Here is a 16846-nt window from a genome sequence, read left to right as displayed (position 1 = left end):
CTCTGTGTTTCTCTCTCCTCACAAACTCTCCAATTCCATTGAAATTCAGAGACTCCAGACTTCCAGACTAGAACTTTCCTGTCTCTCACTCCAGTATGTTTGCTGTTGAAAAGCTTTCACTCGGATTGAGGACTCCATTTTCCATTTAACCTGGTTTTATTGCTGCATTGACCGCCCTCTCTCACCCCTCGCTGACATGTTCTCTACTTTTCAACTGAAATCTTGAAATTAAAAAAAATGATCCCGAATTCCCACTTTGGGGCTGAGCAGGGAGCAGGGCGGTTCTTTGACTGGAAAATCATTTGATTTTACACAAGAATGACTCTGAAATCCGGCGATGAGAGCGGACCCACAAACACAGTGGCTTCAGACTAACCCGCCCTCCCCTTTAATACAATCTCTCTTCCACAATATTCACATCTGCATATTCATAGGACAAACTGTTCCCTGAATGTAGAGTTCCCAGGACAGGTTTTCCCCTCCGCTCGGTCTGTGCTGCGGATTCTCGGGGGTGAGTTGTATTTTCTCAGCTCAGTCAGTGTTAAACAGTCTGGGGCAGGCGCTCCGAATATTGTCTGTTAACCAGAGTCCGATACAAGAGCCAATCACAGTTGTGACTTTTTTTATTCGTTCATCGGATTTGGGTGTGAGTCCAGAACCAGGGGTCATAATCTAAGGATACGGGGTAAACCTTTCAGGTTGTCCTTTCTCTCTCTGCCGACACCCACCCCCGGTCTCCTCTCTCCCTCTTACTCTCCTCTCTCTCTCTCCCTCTCTCTGACAGTTGCAGAGAGCGAGAACTCTCAGCTTTATGGTTAGTCTTTTTTAAAAAATCGCAGCAGTCAGTTTCACAGCTGACAGGTGCTTTGAGCAGAGACAGCACTTCCGAAACTCGGACAAGCTCGGGTTTTTCTGGAGGGCTTTGAAATGAAATCAGAACTGCCGGAAAGCTCCGAACTTGTCCGAGGTTCTGAAACGTTGTCTCTGCTCTCAGGACCTGTCAGCTGTGAAACTGACGGCTGCGATTTGATTGAAAGTCAGACTGGTCTGGAAGAAGAAGCCAATGGGAAATTTCTCATCCCTGAAATTATCAGTCACGGACCGAACTGTTTTAACGTGGACACTGGTGTCCATGTACAGACATGTTGCCAACCCCTGTTCTTCACACAGACTTACCAATCACACACTGATCAACGCCAACAAATAATTTGACTTTTTTATTGAAGACTGACAATACTATATACAATTTACAGGAGAGTATTACAGGCACATCTTACCGGGGATCATCCCATCTCCCACTCTGTGTCACATACTGTCTGACATCAATTCCTGAAGTGATGATGCACACACGAGTTACCAATTCCTTGAAACAAAGAGTAGGCATAAATGGGCCATTTTCTCATTGGCAGGATGTGACTGGTGGAGTGCCACAAGGATCAGTGCTTGGGGTTCAATTATTTACTATCTATATTAATGACATGGAGGAGGGGGCAGAGTGTAATATATCCAAATTTGCTGATGATACAAAAATAGGTAGGGCATGTTGTCATGAAGACATAAGGAATCTCCAAGGGGATATAGATAGGTTGAGTGAGTGGGCAAAAACTTGGCAGATGGAGTTTAATGTAGGAAAGTGTGAGGTCATACACTTTGGTAGGAAGAATCAAAATGCAGACTATTATATAAATAGACAGAGACTCCAAAAAAGAGGGATCTGGGTGTTCTTGTGATTGAAACACAAAAAGTTAGCATGCAGGTGCAGCAAATAATTAAGAGGGCAAATGGAATTTTGGCCTTTATTGCTAGGGGGCTGGAGTTTAAAAATAGGGAAGTCTTGTTAAAGCTGTACAGGGTGTTGGTGAGGCCACACCTGGAGTGCTGTGTACAGTTTTGGTCCCCGTATTTAAGAAAGGATATATTGGCATTGGATACAGTCAAAAGAGATTCACTCGGCTGATTCCTGGGAGAAAGGGGTTGACTTATCAAGAATGGCTAACAAGTTAGGCCTTTATACATTAAAGTTTAGAAGAATAAGGGTGATCTTATTGAAATGTATAAGATTCTGAGGGGGCTTGACAGGGTAGATGTTTCCACTAGTGGGGGAATCTCAAACTAGGTGACATAGTTACAGAATAAGGGGACAGTCATTTAAAACTGAGATGCAAAGGAATTTCTTCTCTCAGAGGGTAGTGAATGTCTGGAATTCTCTACCCAGAGAGTTGTGGAGGCTAAATCACTGAAAGCATTTAAAGAGGAGGTAGATAGATTTTTGAAATATTGGGGAGTTGAGGGCTATGAGGAGCTGGCACGAAAGAGGAGTTGAGGTCTGGGGCAAATCATCCCTGATCTTATTAAATGGTGGGGCAGGCTTTGGGGACTGAATGGCCTACTCCTGCTCCTATTTCTTATGTTCTTATAAGGGGGCTACAAAGAGATGTAGATCGGTTAAGTGAGTGGGCAACAACCTGGCAAATGGAGTAAAATGTGGGAAAGTGTGAAATTGTCCACTTTGGCGGGAAGAATAAAAAAGAAGCATATTATCTAAATGGTGAGAGATTGCAGAGCCCTGAGATGCAGAGGGATCTGGGTGTCCTCGTGTATGAATCGCACAAGGTTAGTATGCAGGTACAGCACGTAATTAGGAAAGTGAATAGAATGCTCGTGTTTATCGCGAGGGGAATTGAATACAAAAGTAGGGAGGTTATTCTTCAGCTATACAGGGCATTGGTAAGACCACATCTGGAGTACTGTCTACAGAACTGGTCTCCTTATTTAAGGAAGGATGTGAATGCATTGGAGGCAGTTCAGAGAAGGTTTACTGGACAAATACCTGGAATGGTGGGCTGTCTTACAAGGAAAAATTGGACAGGCTTGGCTTGTATCCACCAGATTTTAGAAGAGTAAGAGGCAACTTGATTGAAACACATAAGATCCTGAGGGTCTTGACAGGGTGGATGTAGAAAGGATGTTTCCTCTTGTGGGAGAATCTAAAATTAGGGGTCACTGTTTAAAAATATGGGGTCGCCCATTTAAGACAGAGATGAGGAGAATTTTTTTCTCTTAGATGGTTGTGAGTCTTTGCAGTTCTCTTCCTCAAAACGCAGTGGAAGCAGAGTCTTTGAATATTTTTAAGGCAGATGTAGATAGATTCTTGATAAGCAAGGGGGTGGTCAGGGGTAGCTGGAAATGTGGGTCATCAGTTCAGCTATGAAATTATTGAATGGCAGAGCAGGCTGGAAGGGCCGAGTGGCCTACTCCTGCTCCTAATTCATATGTTCGTATGCTTGTATGTTTGTATAAAGCCCAAGATGCCATTATATTTTACTACTACTCTCTCAATATGCCCTGCTACCTGCAAAGATCGATGCACATGCATCCCCAGGTCCCTCTGTCCCTGAACACTCTTTAGAACTGTGCCATTAAGGATACATTGCCTCTCCCTATTCCTTCTGTCAAAATGCATCACCTCACACTTAACAGTATTAAATTCCATCCGTCACCTCTCTGCTCATTCTGCTAGCCTATCTATGTCCTATTGCAGGCGGTTCATATCATCCTCACTGTTTGCCTCACCTCCAAGTTTGGTATTGTCAGCAAATTTTGAGATTCTGTTCCGTATTCCAAGATCCACATATTTTATACATAGCAAGAAAAGCAGTGATCCCAGCACTGACCCTCGGGGAACACCACTGTCGACCATCCCCTAGTCTGAAAAGAAACCATTTACTACAACTTGCTTGTTTCTGCCCTTAATCCAATTTTTTAACCAATTGGACACTGACCCTCCTATTCCATGAGCCTCAATTTTGTTAACCAGCCTTTTATGTGATAACTTATCAAATGCTTTCGTAAAATCCATAGAAACAACATCCACTGCATTTCCTTCATCAAACTTCTCTGCTCCTTCATCAAAAAATTCAATTAGATTAGTGAAGCATGATCTGCCTTTTACAAATCCATGCTGGATATCCTTAATTAACTCAAACCTCTCTAAATGTCCATTGATATTTTCCCTGATTATCATTTCTGAAACCTTACCCAGCATTGATGTTAAATTAACTGGCATGGAGTTGCTTGGACTGTCCTTACACCCTTTCTTGAATAAGGGTGTCATTTGCCACTCTACAATCCCCTTATCCAGGGAAGATTGGAAGATTATGGCAAGCCCTTCCTGGAGGAGTCTAGACATGCAAGGACTCAACTACCAGCAAGCGTAGAAAGCAAGACCCAGGCTCAGGGCCTTCAGTTTCCCCTGGAGGGGAGTCGGAGAGGCAGCGGACCCTGTGAGGAACCACAGTTCAGGAAAGATGAGAAGGTCATTATAAGGGGACAGAGGAGATTAAGTTCAAGGTTTCCCAGCTTGTAAGCAAGTGCAGAGACAAGGAATGGTGCTGGGGCAAATAATAGGAAGCTGTGATCGGTTGGAAGGCAGGAGTGATTAAATGACAGAAGAGATGATGGTGCAAGGCAAAAGTCAGGGAAAGAACAAGTAACATTTTGCCGGCACAGATACCAGGAGTGGGGTTTGAACACACACAGACATATATTCATTGGATTTTAAGTCCAACACCTTAACCACTCAGCCCTCCTGGTTCATTAACCCGTTGCTGAAAATGAAATTTAATGTGATCCGGGTGACATCTGGCCTTTTACAATATACAATTATGACTCCTCTCCCATGCTAAATTGGACCCTTCATTACTTATGAACCTCAATTGGATCACCCCTCAGTCTGGGTTTCTCTAAGGTGTAGGGTTCCAACTCTTTTAGTCTAACTTGATAACGAAGATGTCTTACACTGGGAATTAGTTTAATGTCTCTCCTCTTTACCCTGTCAAAAGCCTCAATAGCACCCATCATGTGAGGAGACCAAGACTGGATACAATATTCCAAGTGAGGCCTGACCAAGGTTTCATAAAAGGACAAATTCGGGACATCTCAGATACTGAAGGAGTCCGTGTCCAGAAGCAGCAAGACCTGGACAACATTCAGGCTTGGCCTGATAAGTGGCAAGTAACATTCACACCACATAAGTACCAGTCAATGACCATCTCCAACAAGAGAGAATGTAACCATCTCCCTTTGACGTTCAACAGCATTACCATCGCTGAATCCCCCCCACCATCAACATCCTGGGGGTAACCATAGACACAAGCTTAACTGGACCATTCATATAAATACTGTGGCACCAAAGGTAAAACAGACAGTGAGAATTCTGCAATGAATAATTCAGCTCTCGGTACGAGGTGAAATGCTCATTAGGAGAGCTGGAAAAATGGACTGGTCAGGTGTGCAGAAAAGTGGCAAATGGAATTCAACTTGGAGAAGTGTGAGGTGATGCCTTTGGTGAGGTCAAACACGGCAAAGGAATACACAATTAATGGGTGAATACTGAGAGGTCTAGAGGAAGTGAGGGACCTTGAAGTGAATGTCCACAGATCCCTGAAAGTAGCAGGACAGGTTGATAAGTTGGTTGAGAAGGCTTATGGAATCCTTTCCTTTATTAGCCGAGGTATAGAATATCAGAGCAGGGAGGTTATGCTGGAACTGTATCAATCATTAGTTAGGCCACAACTTGAGTTCTGTGTGCAGTTCTGGTCACCTCATTCCAGAAAGGATGCAATTGCACCAGAGAGGTTACAGAGGAGATTTACGAGGATGTTGCCAACTCTGGAAAAATGCAACGATGAGGAAAGATTGGATCGGCTGGGGTTGAATTGAGGAGGCTGAGGGGAGATTTGATTGAAATGCATAAAATTGTGAGGGGTCTGGATAGAGTGGATGGGAAGGGTCTATTTACCTTAGCAGGGAGGTCAATGACTAAGGGGCATAGATTTAAAGTGATTCGTTGAACGATTAGAGGGGAGATGAGGAAACTTTTTTCACCCAGAGGGTGCGAGGGGTCTGATACTCACTGCCTATAAGGGTAGTTGAGGCAGAAACCCTCAACTCATTTAAGAGGAGTCTGGATGTGCACCTCAAGTGCCTGAACCTGCAGGGCTACGGTCCAAATGCTGGACAATGGGATTCCGCTGGGTTGCCCGATTTTTGGCCTTCCTGTGCTCTAAACTTTCTATGTTCAATGATTCTATGCAGAGACAATGGGCCGAATAGCCTCCTTCTGCACTGTAATAATTTTGTGATTTTTGACTCTCCAAAACTTGTCCACCATCTACAAGGCACAAGCCAGGATGAGTGCAGCTCCAACAATACTCTAGAAACTTGACACTGTTCAGGACAAAGCAGCTGCCTTGATTGTCACCCCATTCACCACCTTAAACATTCACTCCCTTCACCACTGACGCACAGTGGCAGTAGTGTGTACCATCTACCAGATGCACTGCTGCAACTCACCAAGGCTCCTTCAAAAACACCTTCCAAACCGAAGAACTCAACCACCTTGAAGGACAAGGGCTGCAGATGCATGGAAACACCACCATCTGCAAGTTCCCCTTCAAGTCACACACCATCTGATCTGCAACAATATCGCTGTTCATTCACTGATGTTGGGTCAAAATCCTGGATCTCCCTTCCTAACAGCACTGTGGGTGCACCTACACAACATGGAGTGCAGCAATTCAAGAAGGCAGCTCACCGCCATCTTGTCAAGGACAATTAGGGATGGGTAACAAATTCTGGCCTTGCCAGTGTCGCTCACATCCCATGAAAGAATATGCCCCATCTTATATGCAATTATCCTCTGAATGCAGCCCAACCCCCTATTTGCTCCAGCTATCACTTCACAGCATTGCTGCTGTACCTTTCGAGATCTGTGCACCAGAACATCCAGATCTCTGCTCAAAATTATTTTCCTTCTCCACCTGCTTTAATGTTTTTCCCTGAAGGGTGTATGAATGTTGAGCATTCGCCCTGTCCACATGAATAACACTGCACTTACCCAAATTAAACATCATTTACCAGTCATGAACCCAATCTCCCAACACATTAAGATCAGCCTGAAACAGTCGAGCATCGTCTACAGTCTGAACAGTCGCACAGATCTTCAAATCATCTGTAAATTTACAGATGGTGCCCCCTACACCGACATCCAGATCATTAATAAAAATAATAAAGAGCAACAGACCCAACACCGATCCCTGTGAGATACCATTGGTAACTGGTCTCCAAACAGATCCAGATCCATCTGTAACTACTTTCTGCCTACGTCGTGCCAGTCAGTTCCCAATCCAGATCACTATATTACCACTGACACCAGGGACTTTAATCTTATAGAGAAGCCTCTTGTGTGGAACCTTATCAAAATCTTTTGGCTGAGATCCGCTAATTGAGCACAGGCCGGGGATGAGGCCTAGGCCTGTCCTGCTCTGTGTGTGGGTCTCAGGAAGGCACAAGGTGAGATCAGCTCACTGAGCACAGGCCCTTCCTGCTCTCCAGTGCTCAGTACCTCACCAAATGAGAATAACTAACACACCACAGGCCAGGGAGCCTCGGCCCATCCTCCCCTGATTGTGGTTCAGTGCCAACCAGGTCAGATCAGCTAATTCAGCACAGACTGGAGATGGAAGCTGGATCTTTCCTGCTCTGGGGGCTCCGTACCATACCAGGTGTGATGAAGTAAAATACCACAGGCCGGGGATGGAGCCTGGGATTTTCCTGTTCTGTGTGGGGCTCTGTACAACACCGTGTGAGATGAACTATCATCCCTCAGGCTGAGGAAGGAGCCTGGGCCCATTCTGTTCTGTGTGGCTCCTACAACATTGGGTGGGTTCAGTGAACTCAACACAGGCCATGAATACAACCAGGCCCTTTCCTGCTCCATGTGGCTCAGTATCACACCAGGTGACATCAGCTAACACAGCCCAGGTGGGGCTGGGGCTGGAGCCTGGGCCTGTCCTGCTCTGTGGGCTCAGTAACACAGCCCGTAAGATGAACTTTTTTCAAAAGACTTCAGTGTATTTAACTCTGTGTCCAACACTGTGAGGCAGCTTTCTGTGTTTATAAAGAGTGTAATTTATTGACTGGTCTCTTGGATCTTGGAGCAAACAGGGTGACATACAGAGGTCTGTGTGCAGAGGGTTTGGGGGTGATCTCTGATTCCTAACCCTTTCTGGATTGTGAGGAATAAAGAATGAATGAGAGAGAGAGAATGTGGGAGAAGGGATGATAGAAGAATTTGTCCGTGAACCTGATTAAAAGTGGCTCAAACGCAAAATAATATGAAGATATCAAGAGCAGAACATTAACATAATCTGAGTTCCGCGATCTGGTCGGGTCCCATTCCCCTGAAGTGAGGAATGAACGGGTGGGGAAATTCCGCCTGGAGTTATATTTGTCTCCAATGAAGATGAGCTCACAGTGAGGATGGAATAGCTCAGTTGGGAGAACACTAGATTGAAGAACCAGGATACAATCCCTGGTTTCATCAGTTTTAATTTGGTGTCTCCTTCATTTTAAGTAGAGAGAATCAGAGGGGAGATTTTCCACTCTTGACCCCATGGGCTGAATTTTAAACTAACGGTGCGGCTCTCGGCAGAGGCACCGGAAGCGGGTGTCGTCACCACACGAGTGAAATGTGGCCGACCGACTCCGATCACGGAGCAGCCGACAAATTAATGAAGGGGAGGCGTGGGGCCCATGTAAACAAGGACCAGAGGCAGGGAACGAGGTGCCGATGGCACCGACATCTGACACAACGGCAGGTGCTGGCACCATATTTAAAGGGCTGCCAGCCCTGCATTCACTGCTGCCTGGTTTAAAGGAGTGTCTTCCTGAGAGCCCTCTGCTGTCCCAGGACCAGTTCTGCTGCCTCTGATGCCCCAGGACCCATTCTGCTGCCTCTGTTGCCTGATGGGTAAGGAGCTGAATGCGAGCCTGCAGTGACCATGGTGCCACGGTTTAGCGATGCCACCCTGCAGGTTCTCCTCCAGGTGACAAGAGAAAGGTGCAAGATCCTCTTCCCCAGGGATGGGAGGTGGAGACCTGTCCACCTGACCAAGCAAAGCTGGCTGGAGATAGTAGGTGAGGTCAGCAGCCATGGGTTCACCCCCAGGAAATGGATCCAGTGCAGGAAGTGGGTCAATGACCTGATCCAGGTTGCTCAGGCGACCAATCAAAGCACTTTGGACCCTTTGGACATTGCATGTGGCAGAGTGAGAGGGAATGTTTAGTGGAAAGGGAGTGACCACCCAGTCATGTGTATTGGGGAAGGGCAGCAGGAGAGGCACACGTCAGTCATTATATAACCTCACACAGTCCCTCGAGAGGGGCCGCATGCAGGAGGCATATGTGTGTCCACATCATGGACTGCTGGACTATCACCATCAGAGATGTTGGGCTTGTCCCCGCTGGGAGACTAACTTTGTTCATCATTGTGTCTGCAGGAGAAGACATCCCACAATTGGAAAGAGCGTGTCAAGACTGGCGGTGGAGTGCCTTATCTCCGTGTCCTCATCCCGATGGAGGAGGAGGCCATGGAACAGGCCGGGCTGCAAAGCAGCTGCTCCATATCTGATGGAGAGACAGGGGCATTTACCCAAGAGAGTGAGTGCACATCTCCTGGGGCACAAGGGAGCATCCGCTGCAAAGGAGCCACACTGCACATCTGTTCACCACTGCATCAATGGAGCTGCACAGTAGGGGTGGTTGGAATGTCACGATGGGCAGACCGTAACCCTACAATGTCCCTGTTTTCTCATGAAGGCCCGGATGAACGACAAAAGCAAAGAGCTGGAGAGACTGGGAGACAGCCGGACACGTCTGAGGAGGAGGAGGGAGCCTCAGATGGTGCACCATCACATCATTCCCCTGCACCCTCCACCAGAACAGAAACGCTCACGCAAACTGATGAGCACATCACAGACAGGCCCGGGCAGCTGACGGCGGCTGTGACAGCCGAGGCCACTGACAGTTGGTGGTCTGTGGGAGGCCAGGCCCATGCTGAGCCCCAGGCTGATGACATGCCTCTGGTGTCACCAGCAACACGGGAAATACCGCAGCTGCAGCGAGAGGTCAGGTAACATCTGGCAGAGTTGCCAGAGGCTATGTGTACCCGAACAAGGATGGTGGAGGAGTCCATCCAGGCCTTGGGTGCTGCATTGTCTCTGATGGGGGTGTGTCTGGCTTCCTCCATTGTGAGATTGGTGACTCTCATGGAGAGCCTGATCCAGCCAATCAATCAGTGGCTGCCGGAGATGTGTGCAGACCTGCACTCCATCGCTTTGTCCATGAGCTCCATCCAGCGGTGACAAGGTGAGAGGGGGGACGAGGTCCACGTCCCTCTCAGGTCAGCAGCGAGTTACAAGTGTGTCTTATAAGGGGGAGGAGCAGCTGGCTGCTACATCTGGGGTCTCCTCTCAGGGTGCTCCTTGTGTGGACAGTCGCTCCAAAGCCCCTCTGCCAGTGACACAAGTGATGCCAGTGCCTGCCTCCATCACCCTCGATGACAGAGGGGGGTCCCTGTACCTGTGCAGGAGGCCCTCAGTGTGCCGGGGCCCTCCAGGCCTCAGGCAGCAAGAGGACGGCCACCAATGTCATCCCAAGCCATGGGGCAGCAAGGTCAGCAGCCTGTCTCCACCTCAGCTGACAGAGCAGGGGGAGCACCACGTAGGAGCACCCGGAAAAGATTTAAGAAGAGCACCTAGATTCACTTAGGGTTCACGGTGAATGTACATTCCAGATGGATAGGGTTGCATTTGTTGTCACACGGAAGAAAGAAATGATGTTCTCTCACTATGTCTCCTTCCTATTGTTGATGCCCTTTGGGACTTCATTTAAACCCTTCCTCCCAAGGGGCTGGAAGTGAGGGACCAAGCCCTGAGTTCACAAAGCTTTGGCCTTGTCACTGTGCGATGTGTACCTGGACGCTGCAGAACAGAAGGAAGGAGGTGACAACAGGGCTGTTTAAAGCTAAGACTTTATTGCCTTGGTTCCAGAAGGTGGTAAGGCTCAAAGGAAACTTGAATGTATAAGGGTGTCTCATGTCTCCCTTGTGTGTATCTCATGGCCCCTACCCTGCTGTGCCTGAGGTTCTTCATCTGGCACTGCTTGGGCAGCATCCTCCTCCACATCCTCATCATCAGAGGAGACATCACACTCCACGATATCCTCACTAGTCAACACCTCACCCCTCTGTAATGCCAGATTGTGCTGTGCACAGCAAACCACCACGATATGCGAGACCCTCGCCGGGACATACTGAAGGGCTCCACTGGATCGATCTAGGCACCTGAATCTCATCTTCAGGAGACCAATGGCCTCCTTGATGGTCGCTCGGGTTGACCCGCAGCAGGTGTTGTACCTCTCCTCTGCATCCGTGCGTGGGTTCCTCACAGACGTCAGTAGTCATGTCCTCAGTGGGTAGCCCTTGTCTCCAAGGATCCATCTCTGAAAGCGGATGGGGCCGCGGAAAGGTTCTGGCACCTGGGAGTGCCTTGGTATGCCGGCGTTGTGGCTGCTTCCCGGGATTTGTGCACACACCTATGGGATCCATTTGCAGTGGTCGCAGACCAATTGCACACTGAGCAAGTGGAAGCCCTTCCTGTTGAAGGCTGCTGGCTGGTCTGCAGGAGCCATGATGGTCACATGGGTGCAGTCAATGACACCCTACACCTGGTGGAATCCAGCGATGTCCCCGAATCCTATCGCTCTCTCAGCTTGACTGTTTGGATCAATGTGCACATAGTCACCGGCCCTCCTGAACAGGACATTGGTGACCTCCTTGATGCACTGATTCACTACAGACTGTGAGATTCCACACATATCTCCAGTGGATCCCCGCAATGATCTGGTGGTGAAGAAGTTCAGTGGCACGGTGACCTTCAGTGACACTGGCATCAGGTGCCCACCAAGTCGCATGGGGCACAGCTGCATCATGGCAGAGAGATCAGTGACGACCCCCGTGGAGAGGTGCAGTCTGCGGAGACACTGTCACTCGGACTTCTGCAGGTAGTTGAACCTCGGCTGACGTGTTCCTCTGCCTCCTTCTCCAGCCTCCTGTTCGAGGCTGGCCTTCCTGTGGGCCCCCAAGCTGCTGTGGTGCCCCTGCTGGTGCCTGTGCCTCCCTCCCTTCCTCTCTACTCCTCCTCCTCCTCCTCAATGGGAGCCTCGAATCCAATGAGAGCCTCGAATGAGGCCCATGACAGGTTGCCCCTCCCTGAGTGCAAGGCCTTCACAGTTAACAACACCCAGCCACATTTACCTCACTTGTCACCCTCAATGAAGTGGCACTGCCCCAATGGCACCCTGGTGTTGTTCCCTCTGCAGAGCTGGCACATTGGCCCCCACTCCTGACAGTGTTTCCCGATGCCCTTTCTGCCAAGTTTTGCTGCCTCACCCGATAGCTTCCCAGTGAAGACAACACTCAGCTCCCACCTCCCAGTCAGCTCCTTTAACCAGGCGAGGCTCTGAAGCCCCGTGGTTCCCGTGTGCTATGAGTTCAATTGGATCCAGTGAATAAAATTGCTGACAATTGGACTCATAAATACTTGATATTTTGATACTTCACATTTTTATTCATTCATTCATGCGATGTGGGCATCGCTGGCTAGGCCAGCATTTATTGCCCATCCCTAATTGCCCATGAGAAGGTGGTGGTGAACTGCCTTCTTGAACCGCTGCTGTCCATGTGGGGTAGGTACACCCACAGTGCTGTGAGAAAGGGAGTTCCAGGATTTTGACCCAGCGACAGTGAAGGAACGGCGATATAGTTCCAAGTCAGGATGGTGTGTGGCTTGGAGGGGAACTTGCAGGTGGTGGTATCCCCTGCATTTGCTGCCCTTGCCCTTCTCGGTGGTAAAGGTCGCTGGGTTTGGAAGGTGCTGTCGAAGGAGTCTTGGTGCATTGCTGAAGTGCATCTTGCAGACGGTACACACTGCTGCCACTGTGTTCCGATGGTGGAGGGAGTGAATGTTTGTAGATGGGGTGCCAATCAAGTGGGCTGCTTTGTCCTGGACGGTGTTGAGATTATTGAGTTGGAATTGCACCCATCCGGGCAAGTGGAGAGTATTCCATCACACTCTTGACTTGTGAATTGCAGATGGTGGCCAGGCTTTGGGGAGTCAGGAGTCATGGATGAGTGGGAGGAATATATCACACTTTGGGGCTTTTGTGAGAGGATTTATTGATAAACCTGGGATTTGAGAGGAAGCTGCTTCATGGTTTACAGAACCAATTCAGCCCCTGGGGTGGAGCCAACAGCTGCACTGTAATTACTCACCTCAGGATTCCAAGCCTCTGACCTGCTCTTCTCGTCACGTTATTTGTATGGCTACCCATGGTAACCTCCATGATGTTGATGGTGGGGGATTCAGTCATTGTAATGCTATTGAATGTCAAGGGGAGATAGTTAGATTCTCTCTTGTTGGAGATGGTCATTGCCTGGCACTTGTGTGGTGCGAATGTTACTTGCCACTTCTCATCCCAAGCCTGTGAGACTGAAATAGCTCAGTTGGGAGTGTGTTGGACTGAAGATCCCTGGTTCAATCTGGGGTTTTGGCAGTTCTCCTTTATTCTGCATCGCCCTTTGGTTTTGACTCTTGAGCTGCACAATTTACACTGAAATTATTTACCCAACTCTGAAGGTTGGATTGGAATAGAGAGATATCAATGATGGGAAATATTTACATTCTCAGCTTTAGCTTATTCTCTATCTCTTTGTGTCCTTTTCCCCAGTTTTTGAATCTTTCAGGGCCGGGTGAACATTTGATTTGCTGCATATGTCCCAAACTGAAGCCTTTTCCACATCTCTGGGCAGTCAGACTTGCTCTGTCTGTTTTTGCTGCTCGTGACCATGAACGAGAACAGGCCACGAGTTCAACGTTTTTCAGAAAACGGAAGATAATTGGAAAGAATTCTGTGTTACTCCAGACCAGTGACAAAGATACAATGGATGTTATTCAAAATAAATTCCCTTTGACATTTGATGTAAACTTGTTTGCATCTAAAAGTTGGATTTTAAGTGTTGCAAAAATGTGTCAAATTAATGACTGACCATGTGACAGCGCACATGGGGATCAAATCCACAGCCTTGTTGTTATCAACACTGCGTCCTAACCAACTGAACTAAGCGGCCGATAGACAGAGCCAGGTATGGGTTTGAGCCGCACGCTGTGAGGTTTGTGTTTTATTTCTCACACTGGGTGACAGAGCGATTGCACAAACAATGGACACATCACATCCCTGAAACATTGTTCTGATATAAAACAGTGTGAAATAAGAACTGAGCATGGAAATGGAACGGAACCAGAAATCAGGACTTTAATCTATTAAAGTTGATCTTGAAATTCTACCATGCACGAATATTCCAAGAGAACGAACTCTCTTCTGATATAAAATCCAGGAACTTGAGCTGCTGTAAAACATAACTGAGCTTGACGTGTTTTGAACACGCAACCTTCTGATCTGGAGTCAGACGCACTACCGTTGTGCCACAAGCTCACAGGTAAAGCAAAGTCTTCCATTCCTGGCAGATTTACTTCTTGTTTAGATTCAGTGATTGAAATTAATTCAATCCTCATCTGACCTCCGCTCTGCAAAGGCCTGCCACCCGACCTGAACCCGACGGGACCCGACGACCTGTGTCGGGTCCGGGTCGTGTTGGGTCGCTCTTCCGGGTCTGGCTTTCGGGCTCGGGTCAGGTCGGGCCAGGTTCGGGTTGGGCTGGGTCCAGGTCGGGCTGAGTCCGTGTCGGACACACACAGTAAGTATTACATTTAACTCTGCTGGGAAGTTGAGTTTAATAAGTGTCAAAAGTTGAAAAGCCAACCTAAGCTGGGAGTCCGGGTCATCAAGGAGGGAAACTCTGAGTATGCTCAGTGAGAAAGTGAGCATCTCTATGACGTCATTGCGCTCATGCTGCAGCTTCCTGTAGATTCGGAATCGGGAGGTAGATAAAGTGAACATTCCAGTGGTCGGGTAAGGCTCGGGTTAGTTTGGGCGTGGGAATAAATGGAGATACTCGGGCCGGGTCGGGCTCGGGTCCAATGTGGTTCTGTCAGGTTCGGGTCGGCTTTTTTTTCCTGACCTGAGCAGGCCTTTACCGCTCTGTCAGTTCAGTGCCTTATTTAAACTATTACTTGGAGTTCTGTTTTACAGGGTCTCGGCTGTTTAAGTATTTCCCAGACCCACTACTCTGATTAATCAGACATTTTGCTGCTAACTGCTGCTGCTACAATTGAAATGTAAAAAAGAATTTCCAGTGACCTGCAACCAATGGACAAATACATTTCAGAAAGCTAAAGCTCATTCACCAATCCACAAATGTGTCTTTCTGCTTATATTTATAAACAACTCCTTCTCTCCACTATGAGAACTATACAATCACTACAGTTATTTGAAAGTTAGTATAAGATGTTCCAGTTCATCAATTTTAAAACTGCAGCAGGTATTTTCCAGAAAACTTCTCTGTTGGAACCTCAGTCCCATTTAGATTGAAAGTGGACAATTAATGTATTCACTTGTTCATTGTGGACAGGTGTCTGACTTCAAATAAATCTCATTAACTTTCAATGAGGTGGCAGTATTTCTGTGCTCCCATTTTACGCAGTCTGTCCTGTTCATGCACCATGTTTTTATTCTCTTCTCCCATTCTCCACAGGATACAGATTACAAGCATCATCAATCGAGCTGTTGAAAAGCATTGGAAGAATCTGGTCACACAGGTATTGAAACATTCATTTTCTGCCATTTTCCAAGTAGGTTGCTTTAAACACAGTACGATGTGTAATCATCTTGAAAAGAGATTCTCTTCAATATCCAATACAAACTGAATTACAAACCTGACAGACAAACACAGGAGAACAAGTGACTAGTGAACACAAACCTCATGGTGCTCATTTTCAGATTTATTGCAGTCATCCGACAAAACAAGTGAAAGAATATTCCAGTGAAATGATTTGGAAAGTAGGGGTGACTTTTGTTGGTGCCTTTCTTTGCTCTGTTGGTGAAACTTTCTTGCACCTGACTCGTGTTCATGTCTCTGTTTCCTCTATTGAATGAGGAAGGAGGTATTTGATCAGAAATCAACTGGATTGTGTACCTTTGAGAGGGGATTTCTGCACCGTCAGGGCTGGAAACAGGAGTGAGTGAAAGACAATGTGTGGAGTTTGATTTTGTACAGAGGGAGAGCAAATCTAACAGGGCTGTGAGATATTGGCCTGGATTTTACAGCCCAATAGTGGTGAACTCTGAGACTTTCACTGCTATTGAGGGTCTGAACAGCACTGCAACTGCTGGTACATGCACACACTAACACCAGCATCTGGAAGTTGTGGTGGTGAGAAATGTGCTTAGAAGGAGCCTCTGATCATAATCGCACCAGCCCACTCTTTAAAGTGACAGGGACCTGTAGTTCAGCAATTTGGGCTCATTGCCCACAATGTACCCTGATTTTTACCTGGGTTGGATTAAAGCCGGTACCAACAGGCTCAGGGCTGCTCGGGAAGGACTTTTCTGTTGACACAACAGCTCCACTATTCCAGGAAGACACCGGCAGCAGCAGTTGTCAACTTTCAGAGCGAGTTCAGACATTTTAAATGTTGTATTTTATTTCTTAATTGTATGTAACTTTTTAGCATAGCCTGATCAGAGTTCTTAAATTTACATCTGACTTTTTATTAACAAGATTGAAGTGCTTTTAAAAGATCTCTAAATGTATATGACTTTTTATCAAGATTTACTTGGCTTCTTTGAAAAGACTCTTGAGCAAGATTGAAGTGACTTTTAAAAACTACATCTTATCCTTTAAAATCCTGCTTCCATGTGGATGACATTGGAAGATGACTTCAGAATAGCTTAGACTATCTTTCTAACAGGTACTGCAACAGCTTAAGACCTACTTTTCTGCAAAAGCTGGTGAATTACCTTCCGGGAGCGGAGAGGATCGGAGCGG

At 47.2% G+C, this 16846-nt stretch overlaps 1 non-coding gene across 1 annotated transcript; it reads right to left on the bottom strand.

Annotated features, from left to right (window-relative positions):
• Window positions 1-14322: 14322 nt before the first annotated feature.
• Window positions 14323-14394, bottom strand: trnaw-cca (transfer RNA tryptophan (anticodon CCA)). The gene has a single exon. It is a non-coding gene; the product is annotated as a tRNA-Trp (tRNA).
• Between the last annotated feature and the right edge of the window lie 2452 nt (window positions 14395-16846).

This window comes from Heterodontus francisci, unplaced genomic scaffold (assembly GCF_036365525.1).
Source record: "Heterodontus francisci isolate sHetFra1 unplaced genomic scaffold, sHetFra1.hap1 HAP1_SCAFFOLD_51_1, whole genome shotgun sequence".
NCBI classification, from domain to species: Eukaryota; Metazoa; Chordata; class Chondrichthyes; order Heterodontiformes; family Heterodontidae; genus Heterodontus; species Heterodontus francisci.
The sequence above is the reverse complement of the archived record's forward strand: the minus strand, read 5'-3'. Positions and strand labels throughout refer to the sequence as shown.